At 44.4% G+C, this 26,305-nt stretch overlaps 1 protein-coding gene and 1 long non-coding RNA gene across 3 annotated transcripts in view; one reads left to right on the top strand and one right to left on the bottom strand.

Moving 5' to 3' along the window:
* PAX3 (paired box 3) overlaps positions 1-26,305 on the top strand; it is a 97,096-nt gene that overhangs the window by 4,677 nt on the left and 66,114 nt on the right. The window lies entirely within an intron of this gene.
* On the bottom strand, positions 1,850-2,523 carry LOC120234836. Its single transcript, XR_005529209.1, has 2 exons — positions 2,354-2,523; positions 1,850-2,268 (listed from the first exon to the last, which is right to left on the bottom strand). It is a non-coding gene; the product is annotated as an uncharacterized LOC120234836 (long non-coding RNA).

Raw genomic sequence — 26,305 nt, 5'->3', positions numbered from 1 at the left:
TGGTGCAGGGCGACCCTCTTGCCCTCAGGTGTCCGGGGCCAATCGTCTGGGAGAGGCTGAGGGGCTGGGAACAGTCTGTGAGCCTCCGGAGGCTGAAGGAACCTTTGCACCCTCAGGAAAGGCCCAGATTTCCCGAGTTTCCCATTATCAGAGGAAAGGCCGGGAGAGAAGGACTCAAAACCCTTCCCGGCAGTGGGGCCCCAAAACTGCACCTCGTCGGTTGCCTTATACACACATACATACACACATACATGTAAGTGGGCTGTTTTGTGTTTTTAAGTGGTTTTCAAATGCGATGGGGATTGATTTCTGTGTGTGTCTAGGAAGTAACACCAGCCTAAGATGTGGGCTCTTGGGACGGTGGTGTTGCACCCTGTCTCCACCCGAAGGTACAGGCCACCTGCTCCTTGTTGGCTGTGACCTGTCATCATCACAAGAAAGTCTCTCCTTTGGAGCCATAAGTGCAGCCTTCTTCTCTCATACCTGCTGCACTCGGTCTGGAGAGTCTAAAGGTGTCCCCCTCCCCTCAAAAGGAAAGCGAGCCCCAGGGTGGGGGGGAGTTGAACCGGAAAAGGGTCACTGCAGCAGTTTTCCTGTGAGTAGTTTTGGCTTTGGAGATGGTCGCACCTCTTCAAAGGCACAGAGGGCCGGGAAGCACCTGGCATCCCTGCCAAGCCTAGAGTTCCCGGGACTTCGGTGGGGAGAGCTGGGTTCTGACTTGCCTTAGAAGGGCAGGCGGCTCTCCCCGTGGGCTTGAAAACCCAGTGTGACTCCCAGAGTCAGGGCCGTGGCTTCCCGAGCAGGACTGTGGGTAGCAAGCTGGTCACTGCTTTCGCCTTCATTGCTCAACCGGGCAGACGGCAGCAACTTTACAAACCGACACACACTGTGTACACAGCCTTGCAGGGACACTTAGATTTAGATGTTCCAAACCCAGAGGATTCTGGGGATACGCAGAAGCCTAGATGCTCGGGTACACACGGGCAACTGAGAAAAGACACCCCCAACCACAGGCAGGATGATATGTATGCGGTTGTTTCCCTCCCTTGAAAGCAGGGGACTCACAAGATCTTAGCCTAAGCCTGTCCCCTGGGAGAGAGGACACCCCGGCTTTTATTCCAGGCCTAGATGCAGCCAAGAGGTACTGGGGAGGGAGGAAGGAGAGAAACTAGCCAATCCCAAACCCAGCGGGCCCCTGCGGGCACAGGGGCAAGAAGCCCGGAGCTATCAGAGAGGCTCAGGAAGGGGGTGGGGGGGCACGGCTTTGCTACTTGTTGCTGGAGGCACCCGCGGCAGAGCCCCGCTCCCTCGCAGCACAGGCAACCGAGGCCCAGGAGACAAAACGCCCCAAATGAGCTGGTCAAACATTTGTACAACTTTTCCAGCTTTTACAAAGAAGGCCTTCTCTACACAATCTACACTTGGAGATGAACTTGGGAGACAAAGACTGGAGAGTCCATTGAAACTCACACTTTAGCTCGGCCCAGACAAAGCTCCAGCTCGCAGCAGCTTGATGTGAACAAAGGAAGGCAACCTTTTTATAATTCAAGGAGAAAAGAAGAGAAAACAGCCCCACAAAGGGCCGAGAATAGACATTATGGGCTTGCAATGAGGGATGAATTATTCAATGAGCTCCAATAGCTGCTGCACCAGGAAGTTTTATGGACTCTCCAGCGTGGAAAAAGTGGCTATTTCACCTACAAAATGTTTCTAGTCTTTTGGGCTGTCTAGCTGGGCCGGCTGCCATTCAAGGGCAATTGCTACCATTTTTAAAATCAGAGTATTCTCCCCAGCGGGGGCTGTGCCGTTGAAAACACACACACACACACACACACACACACACACACACTGCGCAGAGGCTGAAGCCTAATTTAATTTGGGGTTGTCAGAGAAGATACAGCGTCGGTTTCTTTAGCGGCTGTAGCTTCGTTTCCAGATAAGCCCTGGAGGGCATATGGGGCCCAGAGAGAGGACAGAGTGAAGTGTAGTTTAAAGGGAAGCCTAGAAACCTAAAAAAAAAAATTACCTCTGTTCTTTGGGCACCAAAAGTTATCGACTTGCAAAACAGAAAGAATGTTGATAAAGGGTTCTGAGTCCTCTGGAGGAGAGGGAGGCGCGTGACCAAGAGAGGACCTTTGGGTGCCGGGAGCAATGGGACGCGCTCCCTCTGGAGGCTCCCGCTTCCTTGCGGGACCGGGAAGGGGGGCGAGGGAAGCTGAGACTGGCTTTCCAGGGGACGTCTTTCCGCTTGTCACGCTCGAGAAGGCCCTGGAAGGGAGGCACCCAGAAAGGGGTCAGAAGTGCCCCCGTTTTTCTGCAGTGTTTGGCCTTTCTTCTAGGTGACCCCCTTTACCTTTTCAACTTTCCCTCGTCCCCTGCCCACTCCGAGCGCGCTGCCTCGGCGCGCTCAGGCCCTTGCGCCCCGGCGCGCGCTGGACGCTGCGCAGCCCTGCTGGGTCCATGCTTCCAGCTCCTTCGCGCGGGTGTAAGGACAAAGCTGGGAGGCCGGGGACAGCGAACCGCTCCCCCATCCCCACCCCCATCCCCACCCCTCCCGGTCCCGGCCCGCCGGCCAGCACCCAGATCCGAACAGGCGCAGTCGGAGGAGCCGAGCCGCGGTCGCCGCACCGGGGGCCGCGGGCACAGCCTCCGCCGCGGCCACTCAATGGGCGCCTCTGTTCCTCCCCCGGCGCGGCGGAGCGGGCCCGCGGGCGCCGTCACAATGCGGCGGCCCCCACTCCTGCGCCCTGCGCCAAAGCGCCGCGCCGCGCCGCCCCTCCCCTGCGCCCCGGCCGGCTCGAAGCTTAGCTCGCCGGGCTGCAGCCGACTCAATTGCCTCCTTTATGTCCTTCTCACTTTCATCTAGACACAGCCCGCCTTCCACCTCCCCCCTCCTTCTTTTTCTCTCTTGCCCGAGGCTCACATTAGTGAAATTTCTGCAGCCTCCCCCCATTTTTTTTTCTTATTTTAAAGAAAGCCCTTAACACAAAAGCAGTGACTAATCAATAGAAACTGCTCCTTCATCTCTTCCTCCTCCTCCTCCTCCTCCTCCTCCTCCTCCTCCTCCTCCTCCTCCTCCTCCAGCAGGGTGACGCTTTTCCTGTTTGTGAGTTTTGGGAAACATTTTTGCTTTGTGCCGTAATGGAATTAGAGGACAGATGAAGACTGTAAATGGACACGCGACGGCAAGACTCTCGCTTAAATATTTAGATGCAACATTACAATTACTGACTTGTTGCAGCGGCTTTGAAGTGGCAGCTCCGAGTGCTCGGGGAGAGAGGCCAGATTGCCCAATTGATGTTTTGATTGAGGCTGGAGATACACTTTCAGAGGACTTTCCTTTCGCCCTTTAAAAATCACTAGCGAGCGGGGGAGGTTTGCAACAATTTCGAAGGTTGGGCTCAGAGACCCCGAGCATAGGTCGGTTGGGACTTATACTCCCTATCTCTCCCTTCCTGCTTGACATCTATGAAAAGCAGGTCTTTTTTTTTTTTTTTTTTTTTTGAGAAAGTAAAAGTGACCAAAGTTTTGCCCGAGTTCCTTTTTGTTTGAAAACTTGCCAGGTTTTCAGAAGTTACTAGGACACTGTCAGTTTTTCCTCGAGCAGAAGATAAGGCACCTAAAAACGCAGAGAAGTTTTAAAGGCCACTGAAATAGTTGTTTTCCAATGGAATCATGAAAAGAACACTTTATCATTGACGGGGGCGCTACTGAAGTCAGGAGGAGCGAAGGCCATTTCTTCCCCCCGACTTAGCAAGGGAAGGACATTTTGGCGCGAGGCAAAGCCGGGGAGAGGGGGGAGGAACTTTCCCACAGCCTGAAATCCCGGGATATAAGACCTTAGGTTTGTGGCACCGGAACCTTTATTAAAGTGGACAGCCCACTCTCCAAGTGCGTTTGTCAGAATCCTGAATTTGACCCCAACGTCGCCTCTAGTCTTTTGAGTGAATTTTATGTTTTCTGAAGCCCTTAAGATAGGCCAGGAGGAAAGAGCACCCGCGCAGAAGTGTATTGGAACTATCAGCACTTGAATTAAATTAAAACACCTCCCTGGGTCCTTTTCAGGGAAGTAAGGGTAACGATTTTCCTGCTGGAGTGATGAGAGAGAGAGAGAGAGGGAACCAAAGAGAGAGAGAAAAAGAGAAAGAAAGAAAAAGAAGAAAACCACCAGAGTTCGGATCTTGTAGGCTTTTCTTTTTTTTGCTTGTTTGTTTGGTTGGTTGGCGGCTGTATGCTTACTTTTCAGCCTTATGGAAAACATGCAGATTTTCTAATTAATGCTTGAAATCGTGTGTTTATTTTGGGGCTTGATTTGATTGTTGATAGCACTGGAACGGGGGACTAGGGGCTTCAAGTGCCTAATAATTACTGAAGGGTCATTTAAGAGTCCCCAGGGCTTCAATAAAACCCACCCGGGCGGTGAGGCGGAACCAGCCAGTGCGAGCGGTTCAGGAGAGTGGGATATACGGAAATCAATCAGGTGAATAGGAGCGTTGCCATTGAACTCAGTTTCAATATCCGTGAATAAATATGTTTTCGAGACCAAAAAAAATCCTTCCTAACCATAAGGTTAAATGTTTAAGCCGTACATAAGTAAATAGCCAATGAAAATGAAAAGTCGCAACATCAGCCTCAAAAAGTGAGGCAGAGTTTGTCCAGGACTGGGGACAGAGAAGGTTCAGTTCGGTGGGGTTCGAGACAGGTAACTTATTTATGCGGGTAAATAAAGATTAAAGAACCATTAAGAATGCACATATATAACTAACAAGACACTAACAGGCAATTAAGCAGTCAGTTTAATGCCTTATCTCACTGGCTGCTCTGGGGTTGTTTTACAACTAGGAATTAAAATCTGAAAAGGAAGTTTTCAGCAGCTCTGGCCAAATATTGATTAAGTAGCTGTTTGTTGATAGCATTGTTACTCATTAAAAGGCCGGGATCTCGGCCCCTCAGTGGCCATCTTCTATTGTGAGGGATTCTTAACCACGGAGATCAAAGTGGGATCATTTCAACTTATCTGTCTTGGAAAATCCTCCTTTTCCTCTGAAACCTCTAAGGAGGATTGACCAAATTCTCTTTAAGAAATAGGAACCCAGACCAGTTACATGTCGTAGGTTTGTAGAGAAGAGATTCATGGGGTGTTTTTAATTATCCTATGGTGATTTCTTGTTTAGAGCTTAGGCTAAGATGGTGAATTTATCATCAAATAGATTCTTGTTTTTGGAGGGTGGCTGGAGGCATGGAAGCTACTATCCCCGCGTCCCTTAACTTCTAAATATAGAATTTGCTTTTGCCAAAGTTGCCCTCCAAGTTGGAACGGTGGAGAGGAAAGATGTCAGATTTTTATGTAAAACTAGGTGGGGACTAATTAAATACACAGGAAACTGGGAGTTACACTAAGTATATTTCCGTACATGTGTTTCTATATTTTTTGTTTACATGAGTCTCATGCATAATTTTAACCCGCTATAATGTAGGAGTAGATATGTATTTGTGTATAGTTTGTGCATCGTTAGAGTTTATTTATAAGTTGCTCACTATGACTTATTCTGGCAGTAAGCTATATCCAGTTGCACAAAATAAAGGCTTATTTGTCCAATGGATTACACTTTCTAGAGTCATCAGAATTTGAGATAACAGCACAAACTCGCAATTCTTATTCAGCCCCGCTGTTTAATGCTGGGGGAAAAAAATTCCCTGAATGATTTTATGACTTTTTGGCTGTTGATGTTTAGATGAACTACTAGATTTTTTTTTTAAGTTTAAGAATTCAATATATTTAGATAGATTTTTCTTTTATTATTGGAGTTCAAATTCCTGCAAGGGCTTTTATGGAAATACCATCTCTGTGCTTAATTTGCAAATTCCAACAAATCACTCTGAGGTTGTGAAATTTATGCCAGATTCAGGCTTTGGGTATTCAAATATGTATCATGCATCTGTCTTTCTGAATCTCCTTCTCTGATTGTGTTCATTGCAGTCCTAAATAATTGTGCATAAGGCTTTATTTTATTTTATTTTGTTTTTATTCTCTCTTATTCACTCTTGAACAAGATGAGTCTTGATGTACAGAATTACTAATGGATATTTTCTATTATCATCTCCCAATTAATTAATAACCTACCTGTGCTCAAATGTTCTTTGATTTAGTCCGAATCATTCAGCACAGAGCAACTGCCTGAAATAGATTAAGCTGGAAGTGTGAGTCAGCTCAGATCTGTTATGGTTACCCTGTCCTGGGTCCAGATGCAGCACTAGGGCGTTCTTTGTTGCATACGTCACATGTACATGTATATGAAATATACATATGGAGTTTAAGTGACTATTCCCCCTTGAGTATCAGGCTATGTGTTCCTATATTGCAAGGGGAGGGGGGCTGCAGAATCGAGCTCCAAACTGGGTCTGATCTCAGTACCAAGGCAGAATTACTGATTTGAGAATTGGCTTATGTCAGTTATATCTCAATCAAGTTGAGAAAAAAAATAAATACGATTTGATATTATTGTAAAAAAGAAAAGAAAAGGACTGGCTGCCTTTCACTGAGGAACTATGCTCAGAGAAAGTGGAAGGGAATTTCAGAAGTTGCCTTTCTCTTAGAAGATGCACACCAACGTGGAAACAGGACCATCTTCTGCTCTGTTTTGGGAAAGATTTTCTTGCCCTATACGTGCCAGTCTCTGGTGGAGAGTGTCACAGTGCACTCTTCAGCTGTGCCTTGCAAGGTCGGGCCAAACACTGAGCCCCAGTAGCATTGAACTTTTGCTGGAATCAGGACATCTGTCTTCTAAGAAAGCTTCCTCTCAAATGATCTGTATTAGGATTATGCTTCCAAAATGTATAATTTCCAGTTAGCTACGGGAACATGTGCAGTTATCAAAATGCCCATTAACATTATAAAATGTCTACTCAAGGGAGAGGAGCTAGAAACGTCATCACTGTCAAAAGCAGATAGGAAAACTGTGCAAAGTAGTTGCTGAGGACACTTGAGGCAAGGTTTTATGAATTCTCACCTTCAGTGTTGGCTTTCCTTCCTTCCTGATAAAAATTAAGACTCACAGACTTCTGCTATGGAAGTGGCCACTTCTCTTTAAGGTAGAAGAAAGTCCATAGAAATAAAGGGTGATGTGAAATTTAGAATTTGAGTTGATGCTCATTTCTCCTAAGAAGGAAAATCTTGAGAAAGAGTTTTATCCTGCATATGGCATGTAGCAAAGTTTGTAGCATTTCAATTTTTGCTGCAGGATTTTAAGTAAACAGCAACTACTACAAAGAAACTCTTCTCTTTGGGGTGAAGCAACTTGATCAAAGTAGTCTGAGTTTTTATGCCCTCCTGACTGCAGTGGTTGGGAAATCAATCTCCCTCAGTAAAACAAGTGAGAAGTCATGACAGGCAATAAGAAACTAACTGTATATTTGTCTCCTTCAACTCATTTAGGGATTTTGTGACTATATGTACTTTTCTTTGGCCAGATTCAATGCTGCTACCACAGTATATTAATATAAAATCTCAGTTCTAGGGGCCAGTCGATGGATTCCATTGAAAAACAGCTGATAAAAATGTTTTGTCACAAGGATGGGAGATTCTTCTTGGCTGAGGGAGAGGAAATACCACCGATTTTCAGCATTAACAAATGTCCAGGGTCATATTGAGAATTCAAATAGTATAGTTTTACGGAGGCTTAAATGTAAATTTTCAGCATTTTTATAATTGGCTGGGAGGCATATTTCTGGAAACTATCACAGAATTAAATGTCCTTGTTTTTATGTCATTAGATGGAAACAATAAATAAGTTAGAGTAGAATAGTTAAGAAAAGAAAGTTAATTGTTGTGCAATTTATCTTGCAATTATGGGTTTGATTTAGTTTTTAATGTACTTTCATAGTAAATATTACATGGTCACACAGAAATTTGCATTTTTAATAGAAAGCTTGCATTTGTAGGCTGGTGATTTTACAGGTACATAGATAGCCGTGCTAACTATACAGCCAGCATATACTCCTCTTATCTATTTTTTTTTTTTTTTTTTGGCAAGCCCTAATATAGACATAACTTATCCAATCAACAGGCACTTGGGCATTGTATGGAGATATTAATACCTTCCTTATTACCCTTATAGGGCCTAGAGAGAGAGAGTGAGAGAGAGCGCACAAGCAGTTAGAGGGGAAGAGAGAGAGGGAGGGAGACACAGAATCTGAAGCAGGTTCTAGGCTCTGAGCTGTTACCACAGAGCTTGACGTGGGGCTCAAACCCACAAACTGTGAGATCATGACCTGAGGCAAAGTCAGATGCTTAACCAACTGAGCCACCCAGGCACCTCAAAAACCATTTTCTTTTTAAATAACTGTAGACTTCTGGAGCCTATTTTCAAACATATTAAAGTTCACCCAATGTTCAAATATATTATCATGATTAAGATCTTGGGGTGTGTGTGTGTGTGTGTGTGTGTTACCATGGTTGAGCTTAACCTGAACCAAAGAAAATTAATTGGTCCAATTCATTTTATTATAAGAAAAGCAACAGGTTTCTTCTTTTTAAATTCCTACTTGGTCAGTTTCCTGATTAAGTTTCACTAAAGCCATTGGGTGTTTCTTGTCTGTTCTGACTTGATCACACTCCAAAGTCCGTTTTCCTGCCTTTGTTTGCATTATAAGAGCCTGGTACCCCGAGGTAAAAGTGGCCCATTCTTGCTTCCCTGATTTTACTCTAAAATTGAGACCAAGCACATTTCAGGTGTGATCCCCTTGAACTTCGGTTTTGACGTCTGTAAGATGGGCACATCATACCACCTTCCTTAGGGTGATATGAGAAGAAAACAAGAAGATGTAAGTTATGTACAAATTATATGTGTGATAGGAAAATTCAAAATCTTGGGAGAGAAAACCATCTGAACATGGAGAAAATGATCAGCCTGCTGGCAGATGGGCTCTGCCCAAAGGCAGATAAAAGCTTAATTCAGGGCTTAGGAGCAACAATGAAGCAACACACACACACAAAGTCCACTTTCACTGAGTCAAAAAAATTGTGTTCGTCAGCAACTATTTAATGTAATAGATTTTATTGTCTTAATAGATAAGAAAAATAACAAAGTTCTAAAGCCATTCACTGAGATGTCAAAAGATATTTCTAAATTATTTCTCCTAGTTCTACAAAGATTACTTTTCTCAGATTAACTTGGCTTTTTAAGAGTCCTCCATATCAAACTTTTCTTTGATTTTTTTTTTTTGCACAAGTTCTTTTCTCTCCATCAGAGATCGACAAACAAGCTGTTTTTTTGAAAATCGGTCTCATACGTGCATTCCTTCTCGTGAATTCTGCAGCAATGCTTCATTTTACAGAATTGCTTTTGCACCATCTCTCATTCTATCCCCTCTTCAGCCTCCTTCGTTGCCCTTAAATATCTTCTTAGCTCCGCACGTGAGATTTTGTGCATTCTTCTTTGTTTGTGCATGATTCTTCTTAACCCCTCTCCTATCAGATTCGAGTTCAGAAATATGAAAGAAACTTTCCAAAATAGCATTCGTTAAGCTGGAGGATACATTTCACTGACCTTTCTATTCCACTTGCCTCCATCCAGTTCCCAAAGCTCAGAACTTGGGTGTTTCCTGGGGTGCAGTGCGAGACTTGAAAACAAAATAGCTTGGCTTGCGAGGCTTTTGGGGGGCTGGAGAGACCCTGGCCCACATTTCCCCGGTGGCGGGAGCAGCTTGCTAGTGCAGCCGCTGCAGAGAAGGAAGGTTGTTTTCTTATCCCTGCATGCACTGGTCTGACCTGTCTCTGAAATAGGTCAGGCTGGGGCACAGCCAGTTTATGCAGCTGTTGGGGCTTAGGCATCCCAGCAGGCGGCCCCCAGTGAACTGATAAAAATTCGCTGGCGAGCCATAGGGCCTTCCTTCTGGACTGTGCTGCACACCTCCCCCCCCCCCCCCCCGAGGCTTTTAGATGCAAGAGGACTCCTGGATTATGGGGGCCAACTCCCAGCCTCAAAAGGGAAGCATTCTTTTATTCCGGGGATTGTACTCTTGTTGATGCAAGCATTCAAAAGAAATATGTGCTTTGTCAGACGTCATTTTTAAATCATCCCATTTATTTCGACTGAGTACGACATTCACTCTGTGCATAATTCCAAAGACACAGAAGGATTTACAGGAACAAGTGTAATAGGTGTTCTTCCCATCCGTGTCACTCAGTATCTTGGTCGCCCTTCTAGGGCATCTACGCATAGATGTAACATTTCTCTCTCTCTTTAAAAAATATTCTCCCACCTTTGGCACAAATGGTAGCTCACTATAGAAACTATTCGGCACCTTGATTTTTTTTTTTTCTTTTCACTTGAGACTATCTCCCAGCAATTAGTCCACTGTCAGGGTCGGATGGGCTCCATAGTCTGTTTATATAGCTGTATACTATTCCATCGCAATGACAAATGATGATTATTTAGAATTAGGTAGTTTCCCATCTAACGTGTGTGAGTTTATTTGTAAAATAACTCCTCCATGGTAGGGACAAAGCGAAAGCGTTTGCGATTTTGATGGCTTCGGTGGCATTTTGGTACCGTGTCGAGAACAAACCATGGGATGCTTAGAAAGCACGGAGAGGGAGCATGTTTGCTTGTGGCCGTGGGCACGAGAGAAATGAAAGAGCTTTCTCTACCACCGTACATTTACAGAAGCATAGATTTTTAAATTCCTGCTTAGGAAGTTGGTCTTCCAATAGCAACTACCCTCTGGGAATTTCCTCTCCTCTCTTTTTGCTCCAAATGGAGCCATCTCTCAATCCAAGGTAAGGTTTTTTGTTTTTTTTTTTACATTTTGGTTCCTCTTTTTTCTTATCTCTGGTGCTCCTCACCCCCATCATTTATTAACATATTTATGTTAAGCATTCTTAGTTATTTTTCTTCCTGTGCTAGAAAAACTATGGATAATTTGATAACAATTTAGTGGCAACTTATTCTGATGGTTTGGTTACAAAAGAGAAGTTGTCTTTCAGGGTCACCAAATGAGGTTTGAACTGGTAAGAGAGCAGGTCATGAACAACAAAACATGGTCTCGTATTTCTAATTCTTGAGAAGGGCTGGCTGGGCGCTCCTGGGGGTTTCTTGAATTTGGGAAAGGCCCATTTTTAATTTTACAAACTTCTAAGGGGTGTGTATCCGTTCCCTCCGATGCACAAAGGACTTTTTATGGTTTTGCACATACCTTGCCTCCCTCAAATCATTTCAGCCTATGTTCCCTTCAGTCTGGTGCCCAGGAATTCAGTCATTGGTGGGGCTGAGTACCTGGCGTACCTACGCTGGAAGCCCAAACCTGTGACATGAGCCAGAGAGAACTGTGTTCCAACCGTATGAGAAAAACAACCCTCTCCAAACCCTCTTGGGAAAACCGAAGGCGGGGGATGCCAATGAATGTTGTGAAGTCACTCCTTTTTAGGAATGGGCCCTTCAGAAACGGGAGAATAAGCTAGGAGCTAGGATTTGCTTTTGAAAATCCAAATCTTGATCTGGCTTTAAAAAAAAAAATAACAAAAAAAACAAAACCAGTCTCCTTTCCTGACTGTTCGCGCCGCCAGTCCCAGAACACAGCGGTGCCAGGCAGAGGCAGGAAGGTGAGTCCTCCTACTAGAGCTTTGGTGTGTGCTTCGATAGGACAGAACACAGCTAGGCCAACCTTCTGGGTCCTCCCTCTGCTTCCCCTCGGACTCGCTTATGGAAATCTAAAGGAGTCAGTTTGAACATGTAAACAGGCCTGGTGTCAAGAGCATCTGTAAAGGGCTGAGAAGAATCAAAAGCAGCTTTTTTCCTCCCCTCTCCCAGCTCTGTGCATAATTTGGATGGAATCAGGCCCATAATTTGTGACATCTGATTACTCCCTGCAAAAATAGGCAACTCTCCATGTAGAATGGGGTGGCGGGGCCAGGGGGGGGGCGCGGGGAGGGGGGCTAGGGAGGGGTTAATTTTGAAGAAATGTTGATTCGTTTGTCAGATTGCTGTAAGGTTCCCAACAGAAATTTGGACCCTGGGAAAGATGCGGTTTTCAGAGCCTTGTCGGCAGAGTAATGGAACTTGAGATTCTAGACACATCTCCACAGTGTTCCCGTCCACACAGGTGAAGGGAGGGTGTTCTCTGGCGGACTGGCTCAGGGTCAGCAAGCAGGGAGTTTGGTGGGGAGCATCTCCCTCTTCTGATGTGTCCATTTGCCATGTTTTTGTTTCTGTTTTTAAATCAAAAGGGACCCATGAATTCATTAGGGGGAAAGACTTCAACTTTCCATTTCATGATTCCCAAGTGAATGGGATCTCAGCGTCCAGAATCATTGATTCTGACTGAAACATGTTGGAACTTCTCACATCTTCCCAGACCATTTCTAAAAGGGGCTGGGAGTCCGGTTCAGGAAGTCCGGCAAATAAATGGGGTCTCCTCACGGCGCCTCCGGCTGACTAGCAACACGCCAGGGAGGAATAGGACTTGGGAAGCCATCCAGTGTGGAAACTTTCCAGGTGGTAGGCTTGCTTGGCTCTTGTGCAGACAGGGCACATCCGGGGTTTGTGTGCGCGACACCCATTTATCAGAGGGCAGCAGAAAGGCAACGTCTATAGTTTCTTACTGGGAGCCAATGTCTGCTTGTGGTCACCGGCCCTGCCAAGCTCTGAATACTTGTTGAATTTTTGTCTGAAGAAAAAGATGGCAAATGGAAGACTGGGATCTCAGCATCAGGTCAGACACGACAAAGAGCCAGGCTGAAGAGTCTGGGGCTTGGGGGGCTGGGGGGGGGTGCCAGGGTATTGGCAAGCCCCTCTCCCCCCCCCCCCTCACGCCCCCATCACACAGGGGATGGATTCCAGAATGGCGGCCAGGCTGGAAACTCAACTGGCCTATTTGGGGTTTAGCTTCTGGGCTCTTCTCAGGGAACCTTTTGGGCTCTGACTCCTCAGTGTCTTCTTCTGGCCTGTGGAAAATTGTCAGCTGGTGTGTCTCAGAGCATTCCTGAGCAGAAAGCCCGTTGGTGTCTGGGAAGGCCACCTCGCCTTGTTTTGCCTCAGAGGTTCCTATAGTGGTCAGTAGAGGGTGGGGACAGTCAGCTCTTACGCAGGTGGGAGCAAGTCCTCATTATGTGGCACACCTGTGTCATGCGGTCTGTCCTCTTTTTTAGGAAATTGAAACTATGTCCCTGCACAGGCTTTTATTTCTAATGAGGTATATACACCTTGGGCAGATAAGGAGAGGAACAATTTCCTTATTACAAAATACAAATGACACAGAGAGCCGGATTTGGTCTTGAATTGGGTTTGCTGTCTAACTTTATCATTTTATTGAATTACTATAATTTAATGTTACTGGTTCAAGCTAACAATTCCCCCCCGGAAATGAATCCTTTTTATTTTTATTTTAATTGAAAGCCCAAATTAAATTCATTTGGAAAGACAATGACCATCTTTCACACAGCAATCCGTGGTGCTTGGAAAATCCTTTTGGAAAAGCTTCAGGAAAAGTAGAGCTGTCACTCAAACTACAGTGTATAGGAAATGATATTACCAGAACAAGTTTGGGCCTTTTACAGGGATGTTTGAAAATCTCCCCACCCCCAATACTCTGCCTTTCAAATCCTTTGAAAATGTCTCCCCCCGCCCCCCCCCGCCCGCATTTTCCTTTCACAAAGGGCTCTCTGGGCTGCTCTTGGGTAAAAAGAGGGAGGTTGGTGTTGGATGTCGTCTTCTCTCCTTCCCCGTGTCCCCACCCCTGTCCTGCTTTCACCTGGCTTATCTTTCTCCTGTGCACCCATACTCCACACACACACACACACACACACACACACACACACACACACAGCATTCGCCTCCGCCAAGGTCTTCCTCATTCACACCGAGACTCAGCCCGTTACCTCTTCCTGGGATGCTTCCAGTTTCCAAAGGACCCTGGAAGCTGATAAGCTAGCATGGAAGAATAAATCTCTAATGGTAGAATTCCAGGTATCCATGTGGGAAGGAGACTTTTGTGGGGGTGGGGGGGCAAGGGATGGGTGTCTGGTCTCCCTCAAATCACACCCCTGTGGATCCTATCATCCCTGTGAGATTAGTTCTGAAATGAGGGAGTTTCTTACTGGTGAGAATGGCCTGCCCGGGCATGGTACACCATTGAGCTACCCAGGAGGAGGGGGGTCCCCGTGGGGCCAAGAGCATTCTTCATCACAGGTGGATTTTTCACACTTCCTGGGTGCCAGGGAAATGCCTTAGCTTGTTTCCTTTGGGCTTTCTGAAGAACATAAAGGTCTGTTCTGGCCTAGAGCCATAGACAGGGAGGGCACTGAGGGCCCTATTTTGCCTCAGAGCTCAAAACCCTCCTGAGGAACAGACTTCTGATTGGAGCTCTCCCATTTCTCGTGGCACCTGGACAGATGTCAGAGGTCAAAAGAAGTGAGGCTCCCTCCTCTAGAGACCTAGGGCCCAAGGGGCAGCCGTGGTGGATCCCCTGGCTGGGAAAGCTTCTAGAAAGTACACTGGAGCACTTCTAGGTGTCTTCGGGATGGCCAGAGACTCCTAGACTCTTAGTCCTGGGCTCCTGGAGAGCCTCAGCAACACATTGCTCTGGAAGATGTGAGCCATGAGTGTTTCAGTGGAACAGCTGGGATTTATTCCATCCATGATATATGGGGCTCAGAAATAGCCTGTTATGTTTTGGATTCCTGCTGAGCCCCCAAAGCGGGCACTCAGACTTGATCGAGGTTTTATAAGTGTTAGGTAATGACAGAAGATACAAGCATGTAGAAATGGTCTACATCTCCCCCAGGCCCCCTCAAGTAGAGGATGAACAAGGAGTCCTTGTCAGAGAGGTGAGCTGACCACAGAGGGAATGAATCTTTCGTTCCAGGGCCCCTCCTCGCCTGTGGGGGCCCTTCCAAGCTCTGGAAGGGTGCCTACAGCATCTTCGTGTCATTAGGTTTTTGCAAATGTTGCAGAATGGAGATATGTTGGCCTCTGCTTCTCAAAAGGGGCTGCCTAAATTATAAAGGCTTCAGGCCCCTCAAAGCTGTGCCTTCCCTTGTTCTTGTTTTGGGGGTGGGAAAGGCGGAGGTGAGCAGAGACGGTGCCTGAGCGTGGAGAGGGCACCCCTGTGTGAGAGCAACACAGTAACAGTGATAGTAATAATAAAACCCACCGTGTTTTGGCCCTTAGAGTTTGCCGTTGTGCTTCCTCATTTCTCATGCCTTTTCCTGTTTACTTAGGGAACCAAAGACTGGGTCTGGCAACCCAGAGCTACTGGGAATTGACCCGTGTGGCCCTTACACCACACAGCATCCTAGGTCCTGGCGGGGACCTCCTTAGAGGGATCCTGGGCAGATTCCTTATAGGTAGATGAGGAACATCCATCCAGCCATCCACTGGACATGGGGAGGTGGGCAAGAGCCTTAAATTGTTTTGGACTTTGGTTTCCTTAGCTGGGAAAATTGGATTAGGCAGTTTTTAGATGTTTCTTGTAGGTCTCCGACTCCATTGCTATGACCAGGTTGCTTTGCCTCTCTGGGCATCATTTCTCCCTTCCTCTGAGAAATAGAGGCATGGACGAGGTGAAGCCTATGGTCTCTCCCAGCTCTGGCGGGATGTGGTGGCCGCGTCTCTTCTCAGCAGACTCTCGGGAGCCCCGGGTTGCTGTTTGAAGAAACAGTGGGGCCTCTGGGAAGCCGGGGACTCAGGGCCAGGATGTCTTAGAAGGCGAGGAAAACTCCTAGCTGTCTTGTCTATGGAAGGAAGGATTTCCGGTGCTGGGACAGTGAGGGTGGGAACAGAAGCTTGCTGTACTGTTGAATAGGCGGACCTGCGGGCTCTTCCCCATCCACACGGGGCGATGCATGGTTTCTTGCGCCTCCTGTCAAAACTGTGGCTTCCAGAAGAGTCTGGAAAACCCTGGGGGTGTTGTTTGGAGAACTTCCCCTGAAGTTAGAGTTGCTTAAGGACAGTAACATTCCTTCTTTCAAATCATCTGTGAGAGGACATATTTCCCAGAGAGGGACACACGAGATTTCTGGTAGGTGACCCGGGAAACTGGGCTTGAGGAGAGAGAGTTGGACAACGGTGCGTTCACTTCATCTGGTTCTGCTGTCGTATTTTAAACATAAATTAACTCTCTCATCAGTAGTTGTCAAAAACTAAATCAGATAAAGTGGATTTTTTTTTTGCCTTGGGCTAAAAGACATGCAGAGACACTCGTGATTAAAAAAATCATTTGAATCAGTTAAATTTTTTCATGCATAGTAGAGTTTGAGAGAAAACTCGAAGATTAAACAGTAGATAATTTCAAATCTGAAAACTTTTTGTTTTTGCAAGGACTTTGCAATGAAGGGTTTTAGAAACTTGAAAAGAATGTAAGAAATAATTTTGTTACATTAAAAACAAATCAAGGCAAGATGTCATAGCCTATCAAGATGAGATTTGAATAAATTTTTTTTCTCTCCAACGTTTTACGTTTTTATTTTTGCAGAAAAAATTTTTTTGAAAAGTCTACATCTACGTATTGACTTCTTAGGTATATATTCCCAAAACAGACAATGAAGCATTCAAATACAGTGAACCTTAACTGTAAAGACCAAATGATATTAACATTGTAAAATGCATTGTGAAAATTCATTTTTTGAAGACTTTTTAGAGCGTGAAAATATCCAGGCTAATCTGTGCATGCATAATTTTTCTTATGTATCTGAAAATCTATGGCTCAAGGTTTGTTAAGGCTTTCTTTATCTTAAACAAATAGATTTGTGGAAACACATGTGAGCAAATATTGCTACAAAATATCAACTAATCTTTTGAAAGAGAAGCTGAACATTATAAAATGAGAGCATCAGAAACTCTATCCCTTTCTACATTCAGAATAATAAGAACTACTGTGTACCATACGCAAGAGTTTGTTTCTATTTTTCTTAGTCATTATCCCGTACTCAGATCAAATGTACTGCGATTTTGAACTTTGAATCGCAAATTAAAATTTTTATGTGATAAGAGAGAAAGTCACCACTTGACCTGCAGATTGAAGAAGAAATCTGATCTTAGCTACTCTTAGCCGACATTAGAATCTTTGTTGAGTAACTCCATACAAATCAAAACAATTCATGTTGTCGACTCCCCTTTCCATATCCACAAGCAAACCTCTGACTTCCACTGCCCACGAATTGTGCTCCCAACAGGTTTGAAGAAGTTGAATTGGTGAGTTATGGCATATATTTGTTTAATATAGTTTGAATAGTAAGATAACCATAGAACTTTTAGAACAGCAGGCATTTATAATGCTTTGCCAAGTTTGGGCCGGTGAGCAGTACTCGATCTGAGTATTTGATTTCCTCTACTTACTCTTTTTCATGTTTTCTTAGGGAAGTGCTAGTGGAGATTCCAAGAAGAGTTGCCATTCTATTTAACTCTATAAAAACATTGAAGCATTTTAGGGAATGCAAAAGTACATATGCTTCAGGTTAAAATATTGAGACATCTTGGATATTTTAATAACATTTCCACTATAAAGTAGCAAGTGCGGACTTATTTTTTAACTTCCTTTAGACAGGAGGTTACATTCGTTGATTAAGGTAATTTGAACACTTTGGAGGAACACTTCAACCTTCTAGTGGTGAGGCATTTACTGTTTTCCGCTGTGCTGTTAAAAGAGGTGTTTTTTTATTTCTCAGTAGAGTGCTATTTCGGTTGTTTCTGCGAGCGCTCAGAGGGATTTTAAAGTTAATGTGCATACAGATTGATATGCACTGAAGAAATGAAATTCAATGCTACAGCTAACTATAGAGTGACAGTCTATAAAATATAAGGTAGAGGTATATTCCGCTGAAATTATTAATATTAACGATGCTGAAAGACTTTGTTGTACAGTTCATTTTGGATGCTTGAGATTAAAAATATCCCTTTAGGATTTGGAGAAAATGAAAGTGTTGCTGGGTGCAAGGAGGGGGCCAGCCGAGCAGAAACCATTCTAGAGAACACTTATTCGGAACGTTCTTCAAACGCTGAGGATACCATATATTTCATTTCTGAAGGTCCTTTGTGAAGTTGTTTTCTCACATTAGGATTAAAAAAGTAATTTCCCTCGAAAGCAAATAAACGCCAAACTCCGAATTCACTAGCAGGGCAGATTACAATTTAGACTTGCTTTTATTCAAATGATGGGAATTTTCTAACAAAGGAAATGAGCTGACGAACAAATTTAAGAAATTATAGCACCTACTTTGTCATATTGTGGTTGAACTTTTATTCTCTTATTGTCCGAAGGGCTACCACATTACCTAGAAAGAACAATGAGTTTCTCAGCAGAAAATTAAAAGAAAAAAAAAAAAGAAATTACCCAGAGGTGCTGTAACTTACAAAACAATTGTTCTTGCTAAGCTTTGTGCAGCTTTAAATACAATTGAATATTAATTCTATCAGACCTAGTTGACTTAAAAGCTAGGATGAATCACGAGCTGATTTTTGGCATTCCTTCATTTTTCCACTCTTTTGTTCACTTGACACACAGCTTTTATACACTGGCTTTGCGGGAACCACTGGCGTGATCTCTTGAACAATCTGTTCGAGGAGGAAAGGGCTTGTCCAACCAGCAGCCAGAGTTTTAATTAAATACTGTTCATCCTGTTTATCTCAAACAGCTGAAGAAATAGCTGTTGGCGTAAAGGTATCAATGAACGTATGTTCTCTGGTGTTAATAGGGCAAAGAACCTTCTCAGTGCTTAAAAAGGAAAACACAACAAAACGCACCCCCCCCCCCCCATCCTGTCATTATTATTTTTGAGTTAAGTAGAATCACATCGAAGCATCGGTCCCGTTCTGTGGAGCTCGACTCCGTATCATGTTGTAAGGGACATGCAGGTTGAAGAAATTATTTTGTTTATTAATTCAGGTTGCATGTCCTGCTAGGCTGGCTGGAAGAGAAAGGAAAGAGAGGTGTAACTTTCAGCACACACTGATTTGTTCTTATTACATAACAAAAGTCTATTTCTTTATCGTGTTATCATTCAGTTAATAAAAATTAGCTACAATAACAGCATCAACTTAAAAACCCCTCAAAGTCCGGGGGATTTTCTTTCACAATGAACATGAATACTGTTCAGAAATACAAACAGTCAAAGGATAACTTTAGGTCTGAAAGGGAAACCTGGCAAGGGTAATTGAATAAGCCTGGGTCCCTTGACTGTGTCATGGTGAGGGCAGTCAACATGTCATAATTAGGTTTATTGAGGGCCATTCCAACAATCTGCTTCTATTCTTCCTGTCTCATTGTCCACAGCTAGGCAAATAGCCAAGGGACAAAAGAAATCAAGTGCTGACAAAACATGAAAGAGGAAAAAGATTTAGCTGCTTTTATCAAAGAAACTGAGAAGGACTTTGTGTAAATAAAATAAGTGACTGGCCATCCTGCATTTAGGCAATGCCGTTTTCATTAGAATTAATTCTTGACATATTGGAAGAGTTCCAAGGGAAGGATTTCTACTTCTGACAAGTTTAATTTGTAAATTAAAAACAGTTGGTTAAACATGAGCCTCCATCAACAAAACTTAACCAAAGCCATACACGGCAAAGGCCTAAGCAGGTGAAAAAGAGAATGACTTTGAAAACAGTCTTCCCCAAAATTATGCAAATTCTTATTACTTCAAAACAAATGTTTCCCATTGAAGCCTTCCCAATTGAGCAGGATGTCTGCTCCTAGAGGTTTGTTTAGATCACATTTTCTTCCCCTCTAAGCCTCTTTCGTTGACACAACACTTACTCCGCGCTGGTTTTGGGGAGAAGTGGCGAGAGCGGAAGAGGTAGACTTCACGTGTTTTAAGAAGCCAAGCGAATGCAACTTTTGTTAAGGTTGCACATTTCAGGACAGGCTGCTCTGCGTTTTCTTCACGGAAGGTGAGAGCTTTTTGCAAGCGTGCTTCTGATTCCTAACGGGGAGACAGAGTTAGGAGCTGTGCGGCTGTGTCGCCGGCACTAAATATTCATCAGATCTCTGGGCCAGGTTGTCTGTTTGGAGGGCGGTGTGCAAAGCCAGCAGCTCTGTGATTATGACTTGGTGAGAGAGACAAAGTGAAAACCTTCGGGACAGAGGTCCAGCTGGCCTCTGGACAAGACTTCCACTTACGTTTAGGAAAGCCCTTTAATAAAACAGCTATTTGTGAAGTTGGGGGCAGCACTCATATTGCATTTTGGCGCTTTGCAGGGTAAGGTTCAGAGGGGGGTGTTTCCCCTGGACCTGAATTTCGGAAACTCCTTTTCCAGCTGTGAATGGGAAGGTGGCTGGAGAAGAGAATGCCAGCATGAACCATCTGTCCCTTGGGAATATAAATTGTACATGCGTATCAAATGCCCCTTAGTTTTATTGAGAGTTACATAGGAAATAAGAAACCTATTACTTGGGCCGCTTTAGGGAGAAGGCTGTTTAGATTTGAAAACTTCCCAATGCTTTACTTCACCTGACACCAGGGCGTATTAGAGATTCATGTGGCTTCATTCCTAGGCACTTGAAATTAAAGTGAAAACATTTTTCCCCTATCCGAAAAGAACAGAATGACATCAGATAGTGGGTGTGAAAACACTGGTAGGTGTAAAGCCCTGGATAAATGCAAAGTATAATCATTACTGTTGGCATCGCTATTATTGTTTTGTATGAATGGAGCTAATCAGTGGTTGCATCTGTATGATGAAATCGAGATACAGGGTCCAAACATTTCTCTCGTGGCCCATTAAGCTGGCTCTGCAGTGTCTTGAAGTTTATTCTGTTTGTGGATGTTGGTAAAAAAAACCAGAGCACCTTGGACTGCCGAAATCTAATTCTGCACCAGATATAACTGTGATTCCATGAAAGACTTTGGGATTAAGTGACTTTCCTTTTTGAGCCAAAAACCTCAACCCTCTTAACTAGCTGTGTGATCAAGGGAAACTCGCTAGCCACTCTGATCTGGATTCTTCGGAGGTGGAAGTGATGATATTTGCTCCGCTACCTGCAAGCTTTGCATATAGTAGTGGCCCTGAACACATTCGAAGTTCTGAACAAATATGAAGTATTATTTACTTCTAATCTGCTCCTCGCTTTTGTACTGATTGAAACAAGATTTGGGAGCTGATTGAGTTGCCTTAATGCTTTCTCAGGGCACGGTCTAATAAGAATTAAGTGGATCTTCCTGTGGTCAGTCCAAAATACACAGAATTCCTTCCGTATCCAGGACAGAAGGGACCTCGCTGTTGAGATCACACTGCTTTACTGCAAAGCAGCACCCTGGTGCATTTCTGGTTGAAAAGCGGGATGGGAGAAAGTGCTGTTAGGGGTTTGGATTTGGGCAAAATAAGGCTTTTGATTTGCACATTGTTCTCATGCCTGTTGGCTCATGTCACAAGATTAGAAGGCCCAGCAGGCCAGGAAGGAGTTTCTCTGGAAGGAGTTGGAGATTTATGCAGATTGACTGCCTCTCTGACATTTATTTGCTGCCCTTTTCTCCCTCTGTTCTGACAACTATGAACCAGATGGACAAGCTCATGGAAAATAAGGCCAGGGAAGAGAAGATGGTTTTGATTTCTTCAAAGATAAGCGAGTGCCCTCACTCTCTCTCTCCCTCCCTCTCTCTCTTTCTCTTGACCTAATTCAAAATCGGCATCTCACTGTCGGAGGCTGTGTGTAACATGTGGACAAGGACCTTCCTTGTTACACCACGGAGAGTAACCTAAACTCTGTTTAGCGGGCATCCGCCCACGAGAGAAAGTCCGGGGCATGGTCCGAATGTTGTGTCTAGCCATCCGCTTTGTAGCCGGGCTCCACGGGTACTGTCTGAGCTTTAGTGAAGATGATAATTCACTGGGACTAATGTCCTTCCTTCATCACCAACCTCTCCAAAAGGAGAATGATGGAGAGGAGAAGCATGGTTTACTCTTTCACTGGGATCACTTATGATTTGAGCAGTATTTCACCTTCTGTTGAAGCACTCCGGCACTGCCAGTAGGCTCAGTCTATTGTTGCAGCTTCAGTATCACGAGGGGACAGATGAAGGCAGCGGCCACCCAATCGTGATTTCCCTGGGACACATCTCATCTACATCTAGAGATGACTGATGGATAGAAGTGTTATACTATCTTAGACTCAAACTAAATTCTCTGTGCTGGGAGGGTTAGTGAAGCATCAATAATTTCAACACAAATGTTCACATCCAAAGTAACTATGTCCTGAGCACTGGGACATTTTTCTTTCTTTCTTTTCTTTTCTTTTTTTGAGAAAAGTTACGTTTCCCCCCCTCTCCCCCTCATTTTATAGCCTTCCCATTTTACCTCGGTGTTACCTGTGGCACATAGTGAAAATACTTTATCTCCTTGTGAGTCCTGCCCTTGGAATTTCAGTGTTGAAATATGGGATTAAAAAGAGTGAATGGATTTGCTAACTACATGCAGAGGTTTTTGTTTTTTTTTTAAACGGATGTTTGGGAGGGGACGTGCCGGCTCCCGAAGTTAGCCTTATTATTTATTTTCTGTTGTCTCTGTTTGTAGACTTTTTTTTTTTATTTGTTTACTCTTGTTTGTTTGAACTAATCGCTACTTAAGGAAAAGACCTCTCCGGACAGCCTCCTCTTCCCCAAGCCTTCAGCCGCGGTGACCATTCAGGCATAAAAACGTGCTTATCTGCAAATGAATGGCAGCTCTTCGCTTCATTAAAGCCCCTTTCTCTTTTGGCACTCGCATTGTGACCCTTTGATATTAATTCAAAGGGCAATTAAAGAATGCGGCCCATCTTTGAAGTAAGGCATTCAGGGCAAGGGTAGGGATGGACCTGGGCCTCTGATGGACTGTGTGTATTCAACAAGCCTTTTCAAGGCAGTTTGAAGTGAGTCAAAGAAAATGGGCAGGAGAAGGTCAAAGAGAAAAAAGGGGCTAAAGAAACAGTCTGTATTTGTTCGGAGTATTAGCCAAGCAAACTGCAAATAGCAACAAAATGAAACAGTTAATAGAGCAGCCAGACAGAGCCATGTCAATCACTTAACTTGGACAGCATTAGGCCCACGGAGGCTCCCTCTGCTGTGTTACCTAATTATCTTGGGAAAGGCAGTAACTGGAAGTAATGGTATTGTATTTCTTTCTGCTTACTGCCCAGAAAAGGTGATAAATACTCACTGCTCCATAATTATGCAACATATATACATAAAGGAGGAGGGGGGGGCGGTGAGAGGAGGCTGGAGGGGGGCGGGGGCCGCATTGAAGTCGCGTTCCTAGTAAAAAGCCCAAATATGGCACAAATATGGCATTTTCAAACATTAGCATGCCGGAGAATCACTTAACTCGTTTCATCTGGAGCTGGCCGAACCATGCCGGGTTTCTTCTTTAACAACCCTTAAAGACAAACATGTTTACCCATCTAGGAAAGTTCTTCTTTAGGAAAAAAAAGTGTAGCCAGCAAAAGCTGTGCTTAAATAATACGAAGGATTTGGCCAACACTCCACTCTGCCCCCGTGGAGAAGAGGAGATTCAGAGTGAAGTCGGATTGGTCTCTTAGCTTCCCCCATTGTGGCTGGCTGTTGACACACCCTTGGGGGGAAGCGGCTGGATGGCCGTCCTGGATAACAGCCCAGCCCGGGTTGCAGACATCACCTGGAGGGGTGAGGGGGAGGCAGGGCTGGGGCTCTGATGGGAGGCTGGATCAGTTTCTATTAGAATGTCGAGCAGGGATAATTTTGGATTCCACTTTTATCGGTCGTTATGAAAGACACAAAGCGTTAACGGAGCGCTACTTTGAAAGTGTGAGCCAACTCATTTAAAAAAGATTTCCAGGCTTCCCCGGGGGTGGAGAGGTGAGAGAGGAAGCCCCAAGCACCTGTGTAAATGTCTGCAGATAGGTCGAGCCCGCGGTGTCTCTGAATCACAAAACGCAGAGGTCGGCTTTTAAAGAGGCCCCTGAGGACTGTTCGGATTATTGGTAACATGGGCTGTTGCACACTGTCGTTTGATGTTGCGTTTGTGCATAATGGATTTTGTTTGGAGGGTCGGTAATAGATCTGAAGGATCTGTTACCCAGCTTTTTGACATACTGTTCCAGAACGTAGCTATTAATATAAACGTTTCTGCCCTTTGTAAAAAGTCCATTATGGAAATAAGTACTTCATCACTCTGCCTTTTAACACACCAGTCATACCCTGGTGCTTGAAAACTCTCCTTTAAAAAAAAAATCTTGATTTGGGGGTCACCAGTGATGGTTTGTATACAAAACTAGAGAAACAAACGATAACGGTTAATTTTTGAATTTAGTAGCGACTTGAGCTGTATAGTAGAGTCAACCAACACATGATCCATCCTTGTCCTGTTTAATGCTAAGACAGAATAATGTTTGAGGGGGTAAGAGGTGTCCTCCACCACAGAAACAAGTCAACAGAACAGTGGCAGCTTATGTGAATTTGAAATTCAACTAGGTGAATTTGTAAATTCCCTTAGGTGTCGTGGGAGGAAAGTACCCCCCAAACCCCAAATAATGATTAAAAAACCCAAGGAAACAATAATTGCAAAATGAGGAGAAGCACAGGCAGTAGAAATAGAATAAATGAGCCAGGACATGTCACCAGTACTAGCCATGGAAACTTTTCTACTTCTAGAAGGAGGGCATTTCTTTTTTCAAAGGACTCCTTCGCATGTTCTTTTTCGGAGTGATTAAAAATCATAGTACCTGGAAAGATTTAGGAAATGTCTGTGATCCTAGAATACTGAAAATACTGATGTACCTTTCAGATCAGAATCAGCTCTCATGGGGGCACCTGGGTGATTCAGTGGGTTAAGCGTCCGACTTTGGCTCGGGTCATGATCTCACAGTTTGTGGGTTCGAGCCCCGCATCGGGCTCTGGGCTGACAGCCAGCTCAGAGCCTGGAAGCTGTTTGGGATTCTGTACCTCCCTCTCTCTCTGACCCTCCCCTGCTCACGCTGTCTCTCTCTCTCTCTCTCTCAGAAATAAATAAAACATTAAAAAAAAAATCAGCTATGGGGCGCCTGGGTGGCTTAGTCGGTTAAGCGTCCGACTTTCGCTTAGGTCATGATCTCGCGGTTCGTGGGTTCGAGCCCCGCGTTGGGCTCTGTGTGCATCCTACTTTATAGCTAAGGGTACACTGGGTCGTGGCTTCTGGGGAGACAAGCCACATCGAACAAGTGTTGAAGACGGGGTCTGTTTTCAGGGAGTGCCCTTAGCGCCTCTGCAGCTGGTAGATTTATGAAAAGGGGCCAGTTATAATATTTGCCATATAGCATTGTGATTGACCCGCAGTGCCCCTCAGTAAGCATCAGACATTGTCTTGGTGAACCTACTTGCGGGGTGTGGCTCAGAGGCGGGATTCCCAGGAACGTCCTTGAACCCCTGAGAGTGCGGGCAGTTTGCTGGGTGTTGTAAGGTGTTCTAGGTGAGGAGAGGAAACCAGGATGCAGTCATGATGGTTTCTGCGTAAGTGTTCCTTGCAAAGCACCTGGGCAGATCGACACCATGGGGAGCCCCTAACTTACCGCGATTTTTCCCCCATTCTAAGTGACTATTCACTTTGTACCTGGATTTTGTATTTGTAAATCTATTTTTATTTCAGTTCACTTTTATTTTATTTTATTTTACTTATTTCATTTCTTTTCAAGTTTTTATTTAAATTCCTGTCTGTTAACATATAGAGTAACATTAGTTTCATGTGTAGGGTCTCGTGATTCACCACTTATGCACAACACCCGATGTTTATCACAAGTGCTCTCCTTAATACCCATCATCCATTTAACCTGTCTCCCTGTCCACCTCTCCTCCAGCAACCATCAGTTTGTTCTCTGAGTCTGTTTTCTGGTCTGCCTCTCCCATTCATCTGTTTTGTGTCTTAAATTTCACATATGAGTGAACTCATATGGTGTTTGTCTTTTTCTGACTGATTTATTTCACTTAGCGTAATACTCTCTAGCTCCATCCACATGGTTGCAAATGGCAAGATTTCATTCTTTTTTATGGCCGAGTAATATTCTGTTGTATATGTATACCATGTATTCTCTATCCGTTCCATTCATCTGTCAGTGGACTTTTGGGCTCTTTCCATAATTTGACTATTTTTGATATGTTGCTATAAACATCACGGTGTATGTATCCCTTTAAATCAGTAATTTTGGTTTCCTTTGGATAAATACCTAGTAGTGCAATTGCTGGATGATAGGGTAGTTCTATTTTTAACTTTTTGAGGAACCTCCATACTGTTTTCCAGAGTGGCTGCACCAGTTTGCATTTCCACTGATGGTGTAAGAGGGTTTTCCTTTCTCTGCATCCTTTTTTTTTTTTTTTTTTTTTTTTTTTTTTTTTTTT

This window comes from Hyaena hyaena, unplaced genomic scaffold (assembly GCF_003009895.1).
Source record: "Hyaena hyaena isolate Hyena2069 unplaced genomic scaffold, ASM300989v1 scaffold_117, whole genome shotgun sequence".
Lineage (NCBI taxonomy): Eukaryota > Metazoa > Chordata > Mammalia > Carnivora > Hyaenidae > Hyaena > Hyaena hyaena.
This window is presented reverse-complemented; position numbering and strand designations above follow the sequence as displayed.